We start from the raw sequence: 18,833 nt of genomic DNA on the forward strand, positions 1-18,833 counted from the left end.
ACTCTTCTTCCATCTATCCATATCATTCCTTTCATGCTCATGCTGCTTAACCTCACATGCAATTAAAATAAAGTTGTGCTTAAGAAACTTTTGGTGGGTTTCAGAGCTGGAGCATCCAGCCCAATCCATCCCCCCCCAAAAGGATTCCCTCAACAAAACACCCAAACCTTGTCAGTGTCTCTTCCCTAAAGCTGTCCATTCCGCTTTGGGGTTAGCTCTCAGTGGGAGATTTTTTTCTTACATTAAGCTGGAAGAGATCTCTTTGCAGTTTCCACCCAATGTTCCTGCCATTTGCCTGAAGATATCTCTCATCTCCACCACTCCCCAAGTCTTCTCTTCACATTCTCGTATCTTTTTCTTTTACTAAAAAAAAGTCTAATTATATGACTTCAAAAAAAGGAAAGAATTAAATAAGAACTTAAAAATAATAACATGATCTCAATGCTTTGGTTCCTTGGTTACTCTTGTAAAGAGATTCTGTTCAATTTCTACAGTTCCTAGATGGGTGGCATTTGGATGGCATTTGGATGACATTTGGCTACCAAATACCCACAGAGGCACAGAATGTCAGAATGGAAGTAACTTGAGAACCTGCTGGTCTAAGTCCCAGATAAGATGTTCAACTAGTCCTCGGCTAGTCTTTGCCTGAAGACTGTAAATGAAAGGGGCTCTAGTGGTGGTCCATTTCACTTCACTTTGTTAGGAATTTTTTCCTTACATGAAGCCAAGTCTGGCATCTTTTCACATGATGCTTCTGACTTTGACTTCTAGAGTCCAACAGAAGGAGCCTAGTTTCCTTTTCCATAGGATGGCTCTTTAAATATTTAAGGATGGCTTGTCATGCCACCAAGGCCAATTACCCAAATATTACCCACTAAAAGGAGGGCTCTTTGGATTCATCTTATGACCTTCACTTGCCATAGTTATTCATCCAATTCCATCCAGCTAGCATTTATAAAACACCATGATAGATACCAAGACAAAAAAATAAACAATCCCTGCACACAAGAATAAAAAAAATAAGGTGCAAGAGACTTTGGAGTCCTTGTCTAGTAAACTTGAATGGGAAATCCTCAAACTGAAATTTATCATTTCCTTCAATTATGATTTTAAAGAAACCCACAATTCTAAGAAGGGGTCTGTAGGCTTCAAAAACTTCCAGAGGGGTCCATAGTTCAGAAAGCTTAAGAATCCCTAATCTCACCCACTCCCCTCATTTTTTGTAGATGTAGAAGCTGTACCTCAGAGAGGTTATGACCTAAGGTCACTCAGATAGTAAGTGGCAGAAGAATTTGAACTCACATTCTTGGCTTTTTTCAGGGCTCTCACCATGGAACCTATGGTGCTATGCTTTAGATTCACATAGTAATGGGTCCTGCCCTTACAGCATTCACCACAAAGAGAATGGCTAGTGATGCTAGTTGTTTAACATGGGAATTTTTAAAAGAAATGGGGAAATAAAGGACAGTAGGAAAGAGAGCTGGCTTTGGCATCAAGCTTGATCATGAAAGATAGCTGTTGGTCAGAGCTGTAGCTAGGGCACAGCAACTGAGGTACCTATTTTAAAGGGCACCACATTTAGAAGGTGTTGACAGTATCTGCAGCCCTTAGGTCACTATTCAAATAGGAATCTGCCACTTGCTGTTCTGGGGTGAGCTCATCCGTTCTTCCCCTCCCATGTATTTCCTCCCTTCCGCAATGTTCCACTCTCCAGTAGTGGCCAGGGCCTAGACTCTCTGCCTTCCACCCCTCGCTCAAATGAACATTTGTATCCAACCACTTTTCCACTCAGGGTTTATATCATAGTTGTTCCAGATACAACAATCCCAAGTTATGCCTCTGTCCTTGAAGAGTCAGTTTGATCTGAAGAGAGGAGGATAATAGCTTTAAAGCCAGACAGAACCTTGGAGGTCATCTTATTAATGGGGATAATGAGGCCCAGAAGTATTAGGGGACTTTCCCAAGATTCCATAGCTGGTAAAGTAGCAGGACCAGATTTGAACCTATATTGTCTCACTCTAAATCTAGTCGAAATCTAAATGAGTCACCCATTCTAAATAAGGAGAGAGGAATGAAGGGGATGAAATTAAAAGAAAGGACTTCTTGTCTATGAATATGATGTAAATAGTGGTGCTACCATGTCAGAGCATTTACTAAGTGCTTGCTATGTCCCAGGCAATTCAATAAGACCATGAGATTGTAGCTCTAGGGCTGGCAGGGGCCTCAGAGACCCTGCAGCCTAACCCCCTTCTTTTCCAGATGAGGAAAACAAGCCCAAGTTGATGAATTGACTCCTAATGAGCTTTGGGTCTAGTATTTCCTGCTGCTCATGTGAGCTTTGTAATCTATCCTCAGTCCAGGAAATGCAGTGAAGGAAGCCGCCCGCTCTGAAGTCGAGACAGTTAGACAAAGTCTTGATGCCATTTGGTTCAAAGTCAAAAGCAAGCATATCTTCAAGCTCTGGTTGTGAACAGGAACGAAAACCCAAATCTCTTGGGGAGATGACGGTAAGAGCCCAATCCCACATGCCCCAGCACTCAGGCATATCTAATAGTTTGTAAACAAACACCAACATGGAAGAAAGAAGTATTCAGAGCATCCTTCTGTTTTCTTTCCTGCTGCTAAGAAAGCTTCTTCCTCTTCTTATCAATGATTTGCTCATCATTTGCTTTTATCCTCCAGTGAGTATCCCCAGCATGCAATACTCACTTCCAGGGCTCCTCACGGGAAACAGTGGTGTGCTCTGCATGCAAACTGGGGGGGATTCACTGGTCATAGGTGGGCAAGTGGCAGTGATGACGTGGAACCCAGCTGGAGTCACAGCTGCGGATACCGGCCAGACTCAGAATCGTCGGGAAACTATAATTACCCTGAGGACCTCGAATGGCAGTGACTATTTTTGTTCCTAGAAAAATAAATCTCTGTAGCATCTTGGAGCCACATTTGGGAAGTTCCCTTTATATTCCTGTGGTCCTCTGCCATGCAAAACTTTCCAAGTGACGGGGCTACTTCCTAACAGCCACCTATGGCATCCAAGGAGGGCTCAGATCCACTTAGGGCTTTGCTCCATGGCTCAGTAACCCAGTGGTCTTACAAACATCCCCTCTTTGGGGAATTTTCATTGGGTAGGAGACAGCCTTAGACAGAAGCCTTTGTACTTCCTGTTAATGCTTTATTAACATTGTCTGCAGCAATGTGTCTTCCTTGATGTCAACCAATCAAGCAGTCTGTCAGCAAACATTTGGTAACTATCTGCTGTATGCCAGGTACCAAGCCAGGCACCAGATACAGAGACAAAAGGGGAATGGTCCTTGTTCTCAGGGAGCTTATACTCCCCTAGCGGGGAGACGACATGTATAAATATAGCAAATAAAAAATCAATACAAGGGCCCCTAGAACCTGGGGTCTGGTGTACATTTGTGCACTCAACTGTCATCTTCCTGAGGGCAATCATTGTTTATTACTGTTGCTGCTGCTGCGGTTTTTAAATTGGGATTTCATTGGCATAGTGTGCTCCCTTAGGAAGCTCCTTCCACAAAAAATTTTCAGTCTCTGGCAAATCTTAGAGAGTTACCCAAGGACACAGAGAGGCGAAGCAACTCACCTACGGTCACACAGCTAGGGAGTTTCAGAGGCAGAATTCAAGCCAAGATCTTCCTGACTACGTCTGGCATGCTAGACTTCCATCAATCATGGTTCTCATGGACTGGGGTCCTCTAAGGTTTACAAAGTACTCGTATCCCATAATGCAGCCTGGTGGCTGGCCTTAACTAGACAGTCTATTAATATGTTTGTTGGTAGCAATAGCTATGTAGAATAACCACCCCCTCAGGATTTCCTCTCTAGGATAAGCTATTATTTTTGTGAAAAACCAACGACAAGGATGTTTAGTGCATACCTACCCCATCTAGGAACAAGGCTAGGTACCAAGAAAGACACACAGGCAGATAAACCCTCAGAGTTTAGCTCTATAGCAGGAAAGAAAACATGGACCTAAACCAGGCTGGGGCAGAGGTGAACTAGGAGCCCAGTCCTCCCAGAGTTCATCAGAGGGAGAGATTGCTTGCAACCACAGGGATCAGAATACACTTCATGGAGCCAGTGGCATTTGAGCTGGGCTCTGATGGATGGGCAGGATGTCAGGAGGCAGGGATAGGCAGGCAAAACCACCAAAGTTAAGGAGCAACGAGAGCGAAGGCTTGGCAAATGAGCTTGGCCTTTGCCCAGCATGCAGTGGGAGCCACTGAGAGTTTCCAAACAGGGGAGTGGTGCAGCTACAGCTGTGTGTTAGGAAGACTCATTTGGTAGAGTTAAGATGAGGGCTATCCCAGAACTGGTGAAAGGAAACAGAGATAGAGAGACAGCTCGATGATAGGTAGGTAGATAGATAGATAGATAGATAGATAGATAGATAGATAGATAGATAGATAGATAGACAGACAGACAGAAAGACAGACATAGATAAGACAGACAGATGGGTATATGGATAGATACATGTAGAAATGACAGTAATAGATATAGACAAGAGATAGATAAATGGTAGATAGATAGACAGATAGATAGATAGATGGATGGATGAGACATAGATGGGTATATGGATAGATAGGCAGATAAGATAGACATGGATGGATGGATGGATAGACAAATAGGATAGATGAGTAGATAGAGATAAGACAGATGTAGATGGATAGATAGATTAGATAGATATACAGATAGAAAGATGAAGTCTTTATTAAAGGCTTACTATGTGCTAGGCACTATATGTGCTGGGGATGCAAAAACAGCCAAGTAAGACAGTCCTTGCCTCAAGGAGCTTACCTTTTAATTAGAGGGAGTCAAAATATAATGGAGAAGTACAAAAGAAGTTTGGGCAGCATGGTATGGAAGCCTGGATAAGACTGAGAGAAAGGAGAGGAAGGGAAAAGAGGAGAGAGAAGAGATTTCCTTAAAGATGCTAACAACAATATTATTTGTCACTGGAAAAAAAAAACTGAAAATAACCTAAATGTTCACCAATAAAGGAACTGTGTAATTTTGATACATTAGTATGATGGAATTCTATGAAGAATTATTATTACCATGAAGGAGAATGAAGAATATAAGGAAATATGGAAAACCCTCTATAAAATAATGTAGAGGGCAAAAATTAGAAGTCAAAGGACACAGAACTTACTAAGTGCTGCTACCAAAGGGACAAAATGCCTGAGAATAAATGACAGATAAGCTACGATGATGTTTTATGGAATGAATTCCAGTTATCTAAGTCCAAATAGTTGCAAGAATAAATTCAATTGATTTGTTGCTAATGTTGTTCATTACAAATTATATTTTTAAAAAACAAAGTTGGTGGCATTAATAAGAGACCAATAGATGAGAGTTAGGAAGCTGCCCTCCCTCTGTGGTTTGGCCTTCGTCCAATCAGAAGGGGCAGTGGAGGAGGAAGCCTAGGTCAGGAGTCCAAGGACCTGGGTTTAAATAGGATGTCTGACATTTACCAACTGCGGGACCTTGGATAAGTCACTTCAGTGTTGGTGGGTGTCAGTTTCCTCTTGAGATCTCTTCTAAATTTAGAGCTTGCGTCCTTTTATAGTATTTTCTGTGCTTTTGATTACAGGATATTTTAAAGGACATAGAAAAGTCATTTAAAATAAATTCAATTAAAACTGGTTCTTGCCTAGTGTAATCCAAAGAAGAGGTCTTCCTTCAGATAGAGAGACTAGAAGAAGTGATGGAGAACCTTCTCACTGGACTCTGTCTTCTGGGTTCTGACTTCAACTGCAACTACATCAGTCTAAGCCAGACAAAACTTCTGAAACAGATGAAAAGAAAGACAGACATGAGGGACAGACAGAGCCATTCTTAAAGGCACGCTGGTGTCTGTTCTGAGTAAATTTTTTAAAACTATGTTGGGTCATTGGATCATTCACAAAAACTACTGGAACCTATGATCCTCTGGTTCCACTCCTCCATTTTACAGATAAGGAAACTGAGGCCTGTCAAGGTGAAGTGACTTGTCCAAGGTCACACAAATAGTAAGCATCAGAAGGTCTCCTGACTCCAGAGCAAGTGTCCTTAAGGAATGATACCTTACCTTTCAACAGCATCTCTCACCATTCAAACCACTTCCTTACCCACTCTTCTTTTGTCCTCCTAATGGCAAACAAGTGGGGCAGCTTTTACGCCCCTGAAATGGTTCAAATGAACTCAGTCAATAAGAACCACCTTTTAGATAGGGTGAGAGTATTTTTTTTCTACTTCCTTAAAAACTGAATATGATTCATGCATCCAGAAAATGAAATGTGACCAGATTTAAGAAATAGAAAGGTTGCAGTACATATGTGGAAAGACAAATCAATGCTAAATAATGATGCCCAAATTGTACTTTCAAAAAGAATGGGCAGCTGGTGGGAATAAGCACGAGAAATTCAAGGGGTGGGAGGGCCCATCTGAAAATGGGGATGGAGTGGGTATTTGGAGGGGAAAGCACTTTCCCTCCACTGCCAGTATCCCAAGACATTGCAAAGGAGAAAAGATTCCCATGGGGGAGAGGGGGAGATATGGAGGAGGTACAGCATCTGGTGGCTTCCCTTTTGAGTCGATCAACAAGCATTTATTGAAGGCTGAGGTCGGGCTCCAGTCACTGGGTGCAGTGACTGGAGTTGCAAAGCCAGAATTTAGAGTCCCTGCTACCTTCAAGGAGATCACATTCCTAAGGAACTCAGGTCTTATCATTTGTTCTGAAACTGCTCCCTTCTATGTGTGCTACCTACTGCAGTTAGGATGGAAACTACTTAAATTGTGTGCACAGATCTGGAACTGGTAAGGAACTTCAGAGGCCACCAGTAGGTTACCCTCCCCCCCATTCTACAGATGAGTAAACTGAGATCAAGAATTGTATTTTTTTCTATTTGTATGCAGCACAGAGCTTGACATATGATAAAGAATTCATTCCTTCATGAAAGATGAGAGGGACTGAGAGATTGAGACAGAGAGACAGAGACAAAGCGGGGAGAGGGAAAGAGAGAAAAAGAGAGGGGGGGGGAGAGAGAGAAATGAGAGAGGGAAAGGAAGGAAGAAAAGAGAAAGGGAGACAGAAAGAAAAAGGAGAGGGGCGGGAGAAGAGCTGAGAAGGGGAAGAGGGAGAGGCAAGGAGAGGAAATCTGAGCAGAGGAGAGAAGAAGAGGAGAGGGAAAGGAGAGGAGAGGAGAAGAAAAGGGAAAGGGAAAGACAGACAAAATAGAAATAAAATTGGAAGCAAAGGGATCAGGGGAGGGGAGACATGAGTAGGTGGTTGGGATCAAGAAAATCTTCACGTAGGTGATGCGGCTTAAGTTGCTCCTTGAGGGAGATAAAAGATTCCAAAAAGCTGAGTTGAGGAAGGAGTGCATTCCCCTAAGTAGGAGTTGTCTGTTTTTACCTGTTCGAGAACAGCAAGGGCTACCACTGCCCTCAAAATGTGGGGGCCCTGGTGCAAAACCCAGGCTGCTCTATCTTTGTAACAGCACTGCCCTAAATCAGGAGAACTGCTCATTCTGCTTCTACTCTGCTGAATTAAAAAGCATTCAAAAGAAAGTACTATAATTTCAAGCATATAATGTGCATAGCCTTAAAAAGTGCACCCCTGAAGGATGTAAACACTTACACTCATGCATTTCGCATGTTCCCTAAATTGACTTCCAATTTTGCTTTATAATCCCTTCCAAAATAACCATTGGGCATAACAGGCACTCAGGATTCCACATGCCTGACCTCCTTTTTTTTCCTCCTTTCTACACCTCATATAATGCACAGTTATAGTCATGGATTTAAGGGAGATATAATTAAATGCTTCTTTACATAAAGTATAATTACCTTCTCAAAGGCCTGGCTTTAGGAAAAGGAGCCAAAAGACAGCGGGGCCACATCCACAGCCCAGCATGAGAGATCTGCCTCGGGAGATAAGGCAGAGAGAGAAGGGCTCTTTGGCAGCTCCAGGGGAGGAATGGAAATGTCTCACCTGGTTCCGGGCTGCTCTAGGTGAGCTAGGCTTTCTCTCCCTCTCAGCCTTGGCTTCCCTCTCTGCACAAGAGGCAGTTAGATTGTAGCAGCAGATAGGGGTGTTCTGGGCGCAGTGGTTTGGTAGTAAATATTTAACAACCATCTCTCTGGAAAAAAATAAAGGAAGCACTGATATACTTTCAAACTGAATGTTACGCCATCATTTTTTAAGTTTGTTGTTGTTGAGTTGTTTCTGTCATATCTGACTTTTCTTGATCCTATTTGGGGTTTTCTTGGCAGAGATACTGGAGTGGTTTGCCATTTCCTTCTCTAGCTCATTTAATAGGTGAGGAAACTGAGGTAAACAGGGCTAAGTGACTTGCCCAGGGTCACATATTAGGTGAATGTCTGAAGCTGGATTTGATAAGTCTTCCTGACTCCAGGCTTGGTCTCCAGCCCATGCATCATTTAGCTTCCCCCCTTACACCTTACATAACAATAAATTTCAAATAGATAAATCTAACTATAAAGAGTCTAGGGCCAGTACTCTATCCGCTGCACCACCTAGATGTCCTTTCTTAAATCTAGACAATCAATAAATCAAGCCCTGATTAGGAGGATTTGGGGGTGTAAAGTTAACCGTCAGTGGCTCTCAGGAGCCCAGATGAGCAGGCTCCCACACACACCCTAATTGGAGTCACAAGACCTAAGTTCAAATCGAGCCTTAGGAACTTAGTAGCTGTGTGAACCTGGGCAAGTCAGTTCGTTTCTATCTGCCTCAGTTTCCTCATCTGTAAGACAGGGATAGTAATAGCACCTTCTCCTCCATCCCCATCACTTTTGTTAAGCACTTTGCAAGCCTTAAAGTGCTATATAAATGCTGGCTATTATTATTAAAAGTAAGGAGGTTGTTATTAGATGCCTTCAAGGTCCCTTCCAGCTTGATCATTCTAAGAACATTTGAACTCCTACAGGGAACTAAGAAAGCTTTTCCTGTTTAATTTGGTTTTCTAACTCATAGTTTTATCTGGGAACTTTCTGTACCAATGAAGATTGAAATCTTCCCTATAACTTAGATTCTTAGCAGGTCACCTGGTACACTGAGAGGTGACCTGTCTAAGGTGCCACAGCCTAGTACGTGGCAGGGCTGGGACTTGAATCCAGGGTTCTCTGGCTGTGGGGCCAGCTCTCTACCCATGATGTCCTTTGTAGAATAAAAGGCCTGCTTTTGACTCCAGGAAATACCATTTGGTATTTGGTTCAGAAGTGAGACACCATGAAGGACCTTCTGAGGATTAGCTGAAAGCATTGGGAATGTTTAGCTGGGGGGAGGAAAAGAGGGGAAGCAGCAGGAGAGCTGTCTTCAGGTAGTTGGAGTGCTCTAACTTTTAAAAAAGGAACTAGACTGGGTCTGTTTGGCTCCAGGGGGCAGAACTGGAGACAATGGGTGGAAGTCCCAGAGACGCAAATTTAGACTTGATGTTATAAAAAACTTCCTTGCAGTAAGCCCAGAGCCTGAGTGCAATGGATGGCCTTGAGACTGGGGGAGGGGTGGTCTCCCTCATTTACAGTCTTTAAGAAAAGCTGGATGACTCTTGTCAGGCCGATTGGTTACAGCCAGGAATTGCATGGATGAGATACCTCTTAGGTTACTTCCGGCTGCAAAATTCAGTGATGACATGACTTTACGGACCAAGTGCCCATTTCTCATCTCCTTGTCTTATCAAGTGTTTTTATATAAAAGGTTTGATTCCTTCATTCAATCTAATTTGACAAAAAATTTCTTAAGATTGAGGCACTGAGTAGGTATGAGCAGGCCATAGAATAACAAATGATGTAAGATTCCAAGATGGAAAGGACCTTGGAAGCCAACTAGAGCACTCCCCCTCATTCTACATATGAGGAAACTGAGTTACAGAACATTTAGATGCTGTGCCCAGAGCTAATATATATCGAATATCTCATAATTTCTTGTCTCCAACCCTAGCACTCTATCCACTATGCCACCTTGCAAGAACAAATTGTGAACCAAAAAGTGGTATTGGAGATTCATCAAATAGATAAGCATATGGAAGCAGAGGGATGGAACATCACAGCAAGAATAAAGAATAGTAGACAACTTGTGTGTGGCAACAATACCGGGGACATTAAGAATTCCAAAGTAAGGATCCTAGCTAGTTGGGTGGATCCCCTGGAGAAGATGCATCATGGGAAGACATGGGCAATAGGGATATGTGAGGACAGGGCATGAGTGGTTTGCAACACGCACTGCAGGAGTAAGGGTCCACAGCAATGAGATCATGGATACATTTTGTTCAGTCGTCTCAGTAATGCCCAACTCTTCTTGACCCCATTGGGAGTTTTCTTGGCAAAGATACTAGATTGGTTTGCCATTTCCTTCTCCAGCTCATTTTATAGATGAAGAAGCTGAGGCAAATAGGGTTAAGTGTCTTGCCCAGCTACTAAGTGTCTGAGGCTGGATATGAACTCAGGAAGATGAGTATTCTAGACTCTCGACCCAGCACGTATCCACTATGCCACCTAGCTGCCTCCTTACATCTTACATGACAATAAATCCCAAATAGATAAATAATGCCAATATCGAAAGTCACACCACTAAGAAAAAGAGTCAAATAAGGTTTATTACTTACATTTATGGAGGTAGAAAAAATATAACTAGACATGAGTTAGAAAAGATTATAAAAAGAGAAATCTACATTACATAAAAAGTGAAAGCTTTTACAAGAATCATTCATAGCTAGAACAAAAAGAAACGGTATAGATTGGGAAAATCTTTGTGCTACATATCTCTGATAAAACTCTAGTACAAAATTGAAAGAGAACGGACAAAACACATATTTTTTTGTATTTTATTTTTTCCAATTACATGTAAAGATACTTGTCAACATTCACTTTTATAAGACTTTAAGTTCCAAATTTTTGTACTTCCCCCTCCCTGAGATGGAAAGCAATCTGCTATAGGTTATACATGTGCAATCAAGGTAAATGTTTCTGCATGTCATGTTGTGAAAGAAGAAACAGAACAAAAGGGAAAAATTATAAGAAAGGGGGAAAAAGTGAAAATAATACGCTTCACTCTGCATTCAGACTCCACAGTTTATTCTCCGGATGTAGATAGCATTTTCCATTATGAATCTTTTAGAATTATCTTGGATCACTGCATTGCTGAAAAGAGCTACATTTATCATCATAGTTGACCATGCCATGTTACTGTTACTGTCCAGTGTTCTCCTGGTTTTTCTCATTTCACTCAGCATCAGTTCATGTAAGTCTTTCCAGGTATTTCTGAGATCCACCAGCTCATCATTTCTTATGGTACAACTGTATTCCATTACATTTCATATGCCACAACTTGCTCAGCCATTCCTCAATTGATGGGCATTCTCTCAGTCTCCCACTGCCATCACAAAATGAGCTGCTATAAATATTTTTGTACATGTAGGTTTCTTTCCTTTTTTTATGATCTCTTTGGGATACAGACCTAGTAGAGGTATTATTCGCTCAAAGAGTATGCAGTTTGACTGCCCTTTGGGCGTAGCTCCAAAGTGCTCTCCCGAACGGTTGGATCATTTCACAACTCCACCAACAACACATTAGTATCCCAATTTTCTCACATCTTCTCCAACATTTATCATTTTCCTTTTCTGTACTATTAGTCAATCTGATAAATTTGAGGTGGTACTTCACAGTTAAAACATATACTCTTAAAAGCCATATCTCAGTCGACTAGTGGTCAAAGGATATGCCAGTTTTGAAAAGAATAAAGGTTATCAATAACTACTTGAAAAAAATGTTCAAAAGCAATTCAGTCTAAAATATCCCAGAGATGCCACCCATCCATCCAGGAAAGATGCCAAAAACTGGAAAATCTCATTGTTTGAAAAGTCATGGCAAAATAGGGAGACCATTTCACTGCTAGCTGAACTATAAGTTGACACAATGGCGATGCATACAATTTGGGATGATCCAAGGGAAGTAATATTCGTATCCTTTGCTCAGAGATCCTATAATTGAGACTCTCTCAAAAAAAGTTATGAACAAGAAAAAAGGAGCATATGGACAAAAATGCACATAACAGAATTATATATGGTTTATTAAAAAACTTAGAAACAAACACATCAACCAATAAATGGGGGAATGGTTGAAGAAATGATGGCAGATGAATGTAATGGAATATTATTGCCCCATAATGCATGACAAATAGAAAGAATCTGAAGAAACATGAGAAGCCTTGTGGGAAATAAATTTCAACAAAGCCAAGTCAAAAGAATGATGGATACAATGGCAAGAGCAATGTAAAGAAAGGGAAACAAGAGAACTCTACTGGTAACAATGGCTGACGTATCATGTAACCAGAGTTAATCACTGATGACCAGAAACGCACTTGGTAAAAAGGGAGTTTATTTGGGTGTTTATACATATTTTTTAATTATATCAGAGGGAGGGGGGAGAAGGAAGGTGAGAGAGGGTTTGAGGGTTCAAAGTCAGTTGTATAGGTTGAAGTGGCAGTTGGAACTGGAGCAGAACTGACACAAACACATAGGGATCCTAGAGCTAGAGAGGATCTCAAAGATCACTTAGTTCAGCTCCTCATTTTATAGCTGAAGGAATGGAGACACAGACAGAAGAAAGGATTTACTAAAGGTTACACAGGTAGTAAAGCACCAGAGGAATGTCAAGCCAAGTCTAAGTCTTGCCACGGTAACTCATGATAAATCAGAGACTGTTAGACCCAGAAAGGCCTAGAAAGGTGCTGTGCCTAACCTCCCCACTTTACAGATAAGAAGCAAAGTCTCAGAGAGGTTAAGTGCTTTGCCCAGGTGTCCTCAATCCTAATCCATACTGCCTCCTCCAACTCAACACTAGTGTGTGTTTTATTGGTGGTAGTGGGTCAGTAGAATAATTTTTGCATGTAAGGGAGACCATAGTTTGGGGCCAGGTGGAAAGGGTACTGGACTTGGGGTGTAACATTAATTATGTTAATAAGTCCCACCCTTTAATGGGCCTGCCTATTAAGAGAAGTTTCATTAGGGAAGATTTGTTTTGTAGGAAGGCCCACACCTTTTGTTGATTTCTAATGAGGCGCTGGTTCTCAAGGGTTGTGATGTCCTCTGGCTCTGAAAAATGTATATATACTCAGAGGTAAGGTTTGTTTTGGGTCTTACTCACTGGAAGTGTTTGTTTGGCCAGATGAGACTCTGGGCAGCCACTATGGAGTCCCCTAGCTTTGAAAACCCAGATGTTGGTGTTTGTCTCTCTGGTAACCATATATGTATGTAATAGTCAGACAGTTGGATCTGCCTGTTGACTTGTGATACATGTATTGCTTATGGTCTGGCAGTTGGAAGCCCTGTCTATTGGTCTTCATTTCTCTGTAATTTCTCTGAAGTTCAGGGTGCTGACTTTTTCCCCTGAACTAAGTGAATGATATATGTGTTTGATTAAAGTGATTGTTGATTCTCAAAAGTTGCTTTCCTTTTAGAAAAGCCGATCTAAGAACCTGTACAGTAGACCCTCCTATGTTTGTCGGGGTCCTTGCTGTTACATGGGGTCAGGAAGACCTGAGTCCAAATCTGGCCTCAGACTCATAGTATGTATGTAACCCTGGAAAAGAGTCTCTCTCTCTCTCCCTCTCCCCCCTCCCTCTCCCTCTCCCTCTCTTTCTCTCTCTCTCTCTCTCTCTCTCTGTCTCTGTCTCTGTCTCTCTCTCTCCCTCCCTCTCTCCCCTCCCTCCCTCACTTTCCTCATTTATAAATTGGAGATAATACTGGCATCTACCTCCCAAGACCAATGTGAGGATAAAACGAGAGAATATTTATAAAGTGCTTTGCTAATCTTAAAATGCTCTATAAGTGCTATCTATTATTATAATTACAATTCTCCATGTATATACCATGCATATATATATGTATATAAATGTGTATGTATGCATGTGTATGTGTGTAGGCATACACACATGTCATTCATTCTTGTAACTTCTGTGTATCTTGGTTAAATGGAGAAATTGCAGTAAGAGTAAATTTCTTTTTTATTTTTTTTCTTCCCACCCCAGAGATGGCTACCATTAGACAGAAATGGGTATATATACGTATATATGTATATATGTATATATACATATATACGTATATATATGTATATATGTATATATACATATATACGTATATATGTATATACACACATATATACATATATACGTATATATACACACACACTATATATATACACATACACATATATACACGCATACACATATACACATACATATATATGTAAAATTATTCTATACATACTTCCATTTATTAGTTCTTTCTCTGCATGCAGATAGCATCTTTCTTCACATGTCCTTTATAGTTAATTTGGGTATTTATACTAGTCCAAAAAACTTATTCCCTCCAAGTCTTTCTTAAAACAATAGTGTTATCACTGTATACAGTGTTCTCTTGGTTCTGCCCATTTCACTCTTCATTATTTTAAGCAAGTCTAACCATGTTTTTCTAAGATCATCGAGCTCATCATTTCTTACAGTACAGCAGAATTCTATCACAATCATATACCACAACTTGTTCAGTCATTCCCTGATTGATGGGCATTCCTGCAATTCCAAATATTTTACACCATTTACCAAGATAAGATCAAAATAGATATATGACCTAGACAGAAGGAGAGATTACAAGAAAATTAGAAGAACATGGAACATATTACTTATCAGACTTATGGATAGGTAAACAATTTACTAATAAACAAAAGATAGGGAGCAAAGACAGATATACAATGGATAATTTTGATTACATTAAGTTTTTAAAAAGTGTTTGTACAAATAAATGTATCCAAGATCAGAAGGAAAGCAGAAAATTGGATGGGGGGAGTTTTATAGGTAGTTTCTCTCATAAAGGTCTCATATCTTAAATATATAAAGAAACTGTGTCAAATATGTAAGAATATGAGTCATTCCCCAACAGATAAACGGTCAAAGCATATGAACAGGCAGTTTTCTACAGAAGAAATGAAAATAATTTATAGTCATATGAAAATGCTCTAAATCATTATGGATTAGAGAAAATAGAGAAACTACCTTGAGATAGCATTTTACACTTATCATAGTGGCTTAAATGATCTAAGGGGAAAGTGACAAATGTTGAAAGGGATGGGGAAAAATTGGGACGGTAATACATGGTTGGTGGAATTGTGGACTGATTTAACCATTGTGGAGAGTAAGCTGGAATTATGCCCAAAGAGTGATTAAACCACTTATCCCCTTTGGCCCAGCAATACCACTAGTGTTCATTTCCCAAGAGGATTAAAGAAAAAGAGCAAATTCCTAAGGCAGTCTGCTTGGATTAGGCCTCTTCTTTCCCTCCATTCCCTACCCCTCGAAGAAAAAAAAGCCAAAAAACCAGAAGCTTTTGGAGTGTGTAAGCACTGAGCATCCAAGGAATTGTAACATCCCTGCGTGCATCTTGGTTTACTCACAATGAGGCTATTCAAAAGTGCTTGGGGTTGTGTTTACTCTATATTGGTATATCTGAAAGGCTGCCAGATCCCATTGTCTCCCACCCTGTCTCCACCTCCAAGCACCACCATTCAGGAGTCGCTTAGACCAGGCTTCAGTATTAGTCAAACAGACCAGCTACTGGTCAGGTCTTATGGGTCCAGGGATGGAGATGAAAGAAACCTGAATCCGCAAGGACCAATGGGGAAAGAAAACTAATGGACTAGGCATGCAGAATGAGACATAGATTTTTGGTACATGGTCAATGTTAGAATTTGTTTCATATGACCATCCTTATTTGGTTAAGGGGGAAGGGAAAGGAATAAGTCTTGAGTATCTGGTATGTGCCAGGCATTGTGCTAAGTGTTTTATAAATATCATATCATTTAGTTAAATGAGATATTTGGCAGAAGGGGTTTTTTTTTTTTTTGTTTTTTGGGGGTTTTTTGCTTCATGGAGGAGGAGGTGGGAGGGAGATTTTTGTTAACTGAAAAAATTAACTTAAAAATCAAAACAATTATTCCCCCCTCCGAAAAAAAGAATTGTGGGGCCATGTCCTGGGCTAACACATGTCTTCTCTGTATCTTTTGTTTTGGCATTAATAAATTATAACCAGGCATGTTCCCTGTGATCATGAGCCTTCTCTCTCTCTAATGTAATCCAAATAATAACAACCAGCTCATCCTGGAGGCAGCTTCAGTTGCCAAAATCCATTCAGGTGCCATCCTCTGAAAATCCTGACGAGTAGAAGACTTATTTCTTTTGGCTTCACTGTGGAATGAACTGGCAAAAAATAGTTTTGTTGAGATTTTTTCTAAGCCAGTGAATTTCCAGTGGAATATTTTTCTTCTGATTTTTTTAGTGCATTTGGTTTCCTTTGTTTGGCTTAAGATAATGGTTTATAGATACAAATCAGGTGGAGCTGATGAGAGGTGGGGGGCGGTCCTCTAGGTTGGCCTAATCTGGCCAGCAGCCCCAATATTGACTTGGAAATCTGCTCCATCTGGTACTTAGGTCTGAGGCAGGAGGTAGAAGGGAAAAGAAGATGCCTGTTGTGATAGGGCATCATATACCTTATATTCAATTCCCAAAGGTTCAAGTACCATCAGGTAATCTTGGTGTGGGGCTGGGGGAAGACAAACCTACCACACATACCAAGTTAGCACTAGGCACTGATGAAAAATGCCGTTCTCTGTGGCATGTGATAATCGATATACCAGCCAAAGAGATAAACACATTTTCGCCCTCTCAGGGACTAACAGGCCCTAAAGTCCTGGGGATGGTAAGAGGTAAGTCCTTGCCTTCCCAGTGATTCTCCTCTGACCACCTGGGGCTGAGAAGCATCAAGGTTCAGCTCCAAAGGAAGCAGGGTTCAGTCCCCCATCTTGTGGACGTTCATCCCTGCTGTTATGGAGGCCCTAGGCAAGGTCCTCAGTTGCCACTCTGTAAAGAAGGAAGAGTGTGCTACAACAATGAATCCTGCTGAGACCTACAGAGATGGAAAGGAAGAGGGGAAGGGAAGGAAGGGGAGGAGAGGAGCATTCAGTTCCTGGGAAACTAAGAAGTGAGGAAAGCACATTAAGCTCACCAGACAAAGCCTGTGGAAGCATGGTTCCCACCCCAATCCTCCTCTTCGTGTTGCTGAGCTCATGGAACAAAGACATAAAGTCATTTCAGCCTGGCTTCATGGTCAGGCCTCATTGGGCCAGGAACATAAAGGCCTGGAGCCCACATTAAGGGGGAGGGACTGATACTTCAGCTGCCTTTGCTGCTATCTTCACTGCCTGATTACAGCTTCAGCTGGTTCAGGGACAAGGCATTGGATATTCAGCCTAACGTATCCACCTCCTGGGATAGGGAAGGGCAAAACCACATGCCCACTGCTGAGGTGAAGTCTTGGGGCAGCTACCTCCTTTGCCACAATCAGGCACACCATCTTTGCTCCCCAGTGCCCCCATACTTCACTCCCAGCTCTCCAATTTCTGCTTTTTTAGCTGCAGGAGCACCTCCAAGATGGTGGTGGGGTTGGCTTGAATGGACAGCTGGGAAGGTGCCAGGATGGGCCATTTATCAGGGTCAGAGTCTCCAATTAGTCACTGTCTCCTGATCTGTTCCATCATGGACTCCATATCTTTTTGGTCCTTCTCCATTTCTCACTGGCACTTCTCCTCAGGCAGTTGGATAGCAAATGCTGCTGTAACATCACTTCAAAGTCCACATTAGCCTGCTGATGGCTGAGCCCCCTCCTGGAACAGGTTCTCCAAGACATCCATCTCCAGCTTGGAGTCCTTGGTCCAGTTTTCCTGCCCTTTCATGGGATTATTGCATTCCTTATCTTCTCCTTCTTTCTGTGCCCTTCTCTCTTCCTCTTCTAGACATTCCTCAGCCTGGAAGCTCCAGGCAGCTCTATGTTCCATGGTATAATCTGTATTCTCAGGGTCTGTTTTGAAGGTGATTTCAGTTAGACAACAAGTACACTTGATACAGAAATAAAAAACTGGGAATCTCAGATATAGCTCATTCTGCACTGTCTTGTGGGCATTAATTTGTCTTTATAAATATACTCACTACATGTGTTACCTCTCATGTTGAATGGAGTCATCAATCTTATAAAATATTGCTGAACTTTAGGCAGTTTGAGTTTAGATTTTTGATGGATCCAAATTCAGTGGATAGTATTTAAGACTTTTCTCTCTGACATCTTGATGCCACTTTATGACTCTACCCCCAATCACCAATTCACCAACTGCTCTCAGGCACTAGCACCATACAGTAACTCTCCCAACTTCCTAGTCCACTTCTGTGAAGTACCCCACCTGGATCCAACATGGTCACGGGTCAAGGGCATGATGGCCTGCCTTCCACAGATTTTTAATGCCTTCTCCTATGAAGGCTTTAGTAGGAGGAAACATGCCTTCTTGGAAGTTAAATGTAACCAGCTTCATTTTATTACGATAATGATCTAATAGGCATAAAAATAGTCAGTTTTTTAAAATCAATTTGAAGGACACTAATATATTGTTGGTGGAGTTGTGAACTGATTCAACCATTTGGGAGAGTACTTTGGAACTATGCCCAAAGGGCAATCAAACTGTGTATACCCTTTGATCCAGCAATACCAGTACTAGGGATGTATCCCAAAGAGATCATAAAAAGGGAAAGGGACCTACATGGACAAAAATATTTCTAGAATCTCTTTTTCTGATGACAAAAAATTGGAAATTGAGGGAATACCCATCAATTGGGGAATGGCTAAACAAGTTGTGGTATATAATATGTAATGTAATGTAATACTATGTACTGAAATACTTTTGTGTTATAAGAAATGATGAGTAGGCAGAGTTCA

The 18,833-nt window shown here is 41.3% G+C and overlaps 1 long non-coding RNA gene and 1 pseudogene across 21 annotated transcripts in view; both read right to left on the reverse strand.

The window, feature by feature from the left end:
- Window positions 1–18,833, reverse strand: part of LOC140497613 (uncharacterized) — a 414,232-nt gene that overhangs the window by 339,837 nt on the left and 55,562 nt on the right. For 17 of the 21 annotated variants that reach the window (XR_011964788.1, XR_011964787.1, XR_011964786.1 and 14 more), the window contains exon 2: window positions 7,997–8,144. The exons of the other annotated variants lie outside the window; for them this stretch is intronic. This is a non-coding gene — a long non-coding RNA (uncharacterized lncRNA). The remainder of the gene's footprint in view (window positions 1–7,996; window positions 8,145–18,833) is intronic. 21 annotated transcript variants of the gene reach the window in all.
- LOC140531172 (splicing factor YJU2 pseudogene) lies at window positions 14,255–18,316 on the reverse strand (annotated as a pseudogene).

The sequence above is a fragment of the Notamacropus eugenii genome, chromosome 3 (genome assembly GCF_028372415.1).
Source record: "Notamacropus eugenii isolate mMacEug1 chromosome 3, mMacEug1.pri_v2, whole genome shotgun sequence".
NCBI lineage: Eukaryota > Metazoa > Chordata > Mammalia > Diprotodontia > Macropodidae > Notamacropus > Notamacropus eugenii.